Below are 5076 nucleotides of genomic sequence, written 5' to 3'. Positions count from 1 at the left end.
GGACGACACATAGTCAGGGCGGCTGGATAACGTGATTTGTACGAACGACGCCTTCGGGATCGTTAGTATGGCTATGAACTGGGCGTTTGTGTAATGCGGGTTCGTAGTAAATAATCATGCTCAAAAATAATCCAACGTCGCCTGGGAATGACACTCCTATCCTTGTAATGGTTTCAATGCAACTTAACGGTTTTTCAAAGGATTAGGAAAACATCGGGTTTTCCTAGGTTTTTCAAACATATCGGATTCGAAACGCATATAATTTTTAATAAACAATTTTCACAAGTATAGAAACAAACAGGCATACCTATGGATCTCCACAAACATTTTCGAAAGTTTTTCATTTCAGAAAATATCGGATTTTCTGGTGGTTTTCAAACAATACAAACATTGGATTTCAAACATTACTTATGAACTCACCAACATTTCATATGTTGACGTTTTTCAAAATACTTGTATTCTCAGGGAACCAGTGAATCAAGGGAAATCATATTCAGTGACGGTTGCAGTTTATCTATGTATGAATTGAACAATTTAATTTTTGGGAATGTAATGTTTAACCAATGAATTTCATGTAAACACTACTGGTTGTACTGTATTGATGAATGGTGACGAATGTTGTTATGTTTCATATATATTTAATGCCATGGTATACAATTGAGTCACGACAGCCTCCGGACGTTTCTGCCGTCTGGTTCGGGGGTGTGACAGCAACATTATCATCATCATCTGATCTTGAAGACCAATAACCTTCAACGCATTCAACATCTTGTCTTGCCATCAAACACATATTTCTTCCAATCACTGTATCATCATCATCTCCGGATGACCAATATCCTTCAACATCTCTTGAAACAATTGTTATAAATGCTTTTTCACTTTCAGCCATCTCTTACGCTTTTCAGACATAGTAGGCAGAATCCTTGATTTTTGGTTTCAGTGGAGCATCAGCTCGACAATCTTTTGCAAAATGGTTTGCATGTCCACACTTATGACACATAATTTTTGGTTTGTTCGAATTGGAGTTGTGGGAAGAATCAAAAGCAAAGTTTGGCTTAGAGAGGTTTGGTTTGTATGCGGGAGGATTTTCCGAAATTGGTTTAGATTCAGGAGCTAAGTATGGTTGAGGATTGTTGAGGATTGTTGTGGTGAGGAGCTTGGAATATGTTTTGGTAATGTTTGAAGGAAGGGTTGAAAGGACGTTTGTATTTCATTGAGAGAAGAGCAAACTCCTATTGGAAGCGGAGTTCAGAGTCCATGGCTTCAGAATCATTTGAGGGATAGATTTGTGAGGATGAAGTAGGATTGGAGTGAACAGATGGAATGATGGATTTGAAAGAATCCGGAGTGGGCAGGTTCGGAATGGTTGAATCGAAGGAGCGTACAAGGGCAAGGGGTCCTCCGAAAAGTTCCCTTATGGTTTGAGCAACATTAGACTCGTGTCCTTGAAGTTCATCAAAGAGTTGATAGAGCTTCAACTTTTTCAGAGAACCATTGCTTTGAAGACAATATTTGACATTTCCCCATCCTTTGCCAAGACTATTTATGAATTTGAGATTGTACTCCAAGGGAGTTCGGAAAATCCCGTGAGTAGTCATGTTATTCACCACTATTCGGTAACGATTGGAGGCAGAAGCTACTGATTCACCAGGAGTGGTCGTGAAGGTATCAAAGTCATTGACAACCGAAGTAAGGTGCTTGTATTTCATATTTTCCGAGCCTTCAATTAGGTCTTGAGGAGTGTCCCAAATCTCTTTAGCTTATTTTCACAACTTGATGTGCTCGAAAAGTGAGGGAGGAACACCATACACCATTTCAGAGAAGACAACTTGGTCAGCATGCAACTTCTCAATATCATCTGTAGTTAGAGGAGCTGGACGATTTTCTTCTTGACCCATAAGCTGAGTAGCAGCATCTCTTATAGTGGTTCTTACAGGAACATGACAACCTTCTTTGACAGATCTCCAGATTTCTTCACCATTTTCTTTGGCCAACAAAAATCTTTCCATTCTAACTTTCCAGTGATCATATTCTTCCACAACTAGTAATGGGGCACGGGTAGGGCCACCCACACTATTTGTGATTTGCATTGAAATCATTTGTTGAGGATTAGAAGCAGCCATTGAAGTTAAGATATCTTCAAGATAAAGTGGTATATAGAAGAACTTTTATCCTTAACAAAGAAATGGTTAAAATACCAAGGTATATTCAAACCAACTATAATATGCTCTTATGGATTTAAAGGACAACCACTCAAGCTCTGATACCAATTGTGAGAACTAGAATGTGATCAGTTGCGCAAGGACAAGGTTTGAGAATTCAAACCTTGAATGAATGCTTAAGATCAATGTCTGGTTGCTAATAGATGTATAAGTCTAGCGTGGAAAGACCAGTCTAGTCTTAGATAATATATTCAACAAATGATCAAGTCATTAAATGAAGAACAAGGATTAATGATCAGAGTAAAGATAATAAATGAAGAGCAAGTAGAATGTTTGAAAGAAGTTTGAAATAGTATATTAGAAGCCAAATATAGAGTAAAATGATCCGTGTTTGACTTTGCATTGAATACTCCTATAAATAGGAGAGAATGTTACAACGAATTAACTAAGTAACTTACATAGGACTGGACAATAGAAATAACTCTAACATTCTGATTGTCTAATACAACAAAAGACTAATGTGACATCCCCATTTTCACGGCCAGAAAAGACCGATTTTGTTTATGCTTTATAAAAATCAGAGTACTTCTTTTAATAAAAATGTTGCGGAATTTGTCCCCAGAAAAACATGATAAATACGTTATTAAAACATTTTCGAAGAAACGTATTTTATTCATTTTAAAACGTTTGGGATGTCATCGTCAATACAGGAACATAAGCATAAACGAAACTTACATTTATTTACACTAGTGATCTACATCTCTTTAATCTCTCAGTGTAATGTCACTTCATATCGACACCTGTGATATAAATAAACTGAGTGGGTCAGGTCGGGAAACCTGGTGAGTACATAGGGTTTTCAACCCACAATAATATAATTATTATGTTTAAACAATCAAGCAATTAAACCCCATTACCCATCCCTATTATATTTTCTATTCTTAAGGACTTACCCTAAGAATCAGATATTCCTCGTTCATTCATTCCTAAGGATCATCCTAAGGAATCAACATGAAGTCCATCGTTGCCATGGTCTACACAACAGGCACTAAGTCTGCATAGTCGCCAGGGTTTAGGCACTAAGTTTGCATAGTCGCTAGGGTTTTGGCATCAAGTCTGCATGATCACCAAGGTTTTGGCACCAAGTCTGCATGGTCACCAAGGTTTAGAGTACACCGGGTGAACACATCGTTCACAACACCTACAGGTTGCGAGCCTTCTAGTGTTTCACTGGACTGTCTAGAATAGTCCGTGGTTGTCATCCATACTCTGCTGAATGACGGGGACATCGTTTGGGAAAAAGGCTTCTCACATCGTCCACCTCTCACCCTCACCTCGTGGTCTATAACACCTCTCAACTCATCATCCAACTCATATTCCATCTATTACATCTACCCAAGTTTTACCCTAACATTATCGTAGATATAAAATACATATACAGTTTAAATAATTTAAAACATGTATAAAATCGTTCATCCAGCATAGACATCAAGTATTCAGATAATATGCACACATAGCACGTAATTTATATAAAATACTTCATATCTATGTGTAAGATAAAAGTAACTATGCACTCACCTGGGAAGGTGGTGACTCATCACTTTGACAGCACTTCGTTACTCTTAAAACGATTTCCTCGACAAACAGCGGGTTTTCTTGAAAACCGGGCTTCGCTGGAGCAGCGTTCCCGAGCCGAAAGGCTCTTTTCTCGGGACTCCGGGAGCCTCGGGGCTTCCTTCAGGTGCTAGGGGGTTTACCTAGGCTTTAGGGGGGGGGGGTTAAGATAGGCTAGAGAGAGAGTATAGAGAGAGAAAGCAGTGGGGAAAGGTGTGAGAAATGAGAGAACCCGACACTTCTATTTATAGGGTGAAATCCTGACGGACTCGCCGAGTCGGTTTACTGACTCGCTGAGTCAGTGCCACGTGTCATCACCTGATGGCTTTCCTTGGGGAGAAAGCCTTGGCCCATATTCAGCCACGTCACCCTTTTTGCAGCAGCACCCTGCTGACTTCTAAACCCTGTAACTTTCGCATACGAGCTCTGTTTTTGACGATCTTTCTTTCCACGCATAGGTAAAAACAGGATCTACAACTTTCATTTAGACCCCATCGGCTAATTCTCGACCGATCTCAAATTTAACAGTAGGAGGCGTTTAGACTGTTAAATGATCACGAAGAATTCGTAACTCCTTCATACGGACTCCGTTTTCATCTATCTTTTTACCGTTGAGGTCCTATTAATGAGATCTTCAACTCTCATTTAGGTCGCGTAAGCCAAAAACCGCTCGAACTAAAATTCAAGTTTCGGGCTGTGCACTGCTAAGCCGAATCTTAGAAAAATCATAACTTCCTCATACAAAGTCAGATTTGGGCATTCTTTTTATGGATTTTCTCGGTTTAACATATTCTACGACTTCTCGCTCTATCGTAAATTCATTTTTTACGCTTCCCGGTGCCGTGCCGGTTTTGGTGTAAAACTTCGACGGGCCATAACTTCTTCGTTATAACTCAGATTTCGGCGTTCTTTATATGTACGGAAACCTTGAGACATATTCTACAACTTGGTTAAAATTATTTATTCTAAATGATCTTCTGTCCAAAAGTCGTTGTCGACCCTTATTGCCTCTAAATTGGCTAGCCTAGATCTGTGGGCGTTACAACTAAGTCTTATGAAACGTTACATCAATATAAAGGATATTAAATGACAAAAGACAAATTAGATTTGTTCCGGATCAGCATCCATTCCGGACATGAAACTCATTCTGGAATATCTTCTTCTTCTAACCACTCCTCCTTTTCTTGTCATAAGCTCCAGACAGATTCCAGAGCACTCTTCCCTTCGGAACCAACACACTTCGGAATGGGTACTTAGGATTGCTAGAGGTTCACTTTCAGGTTCCAACAAAATCCATCCT

Source organism: Lactuca sativa, chromosome 3 (assembly GCF_002870075.4).
Source record: "Lactuca sativa cultivar Salinas chromosome 3, Lsat_Salinas_v11, whole genome shotgun sequence".
Classification (NCBI taxonomy): Eukaryota; Viridiplantae; Streptophyta; class Magnoliopsida; order Asterales; family Asteraceae; genus Lactuca; species Lactuca sativa.
This window is presented reverse-complemented; position numbering follows the sequence as displayed.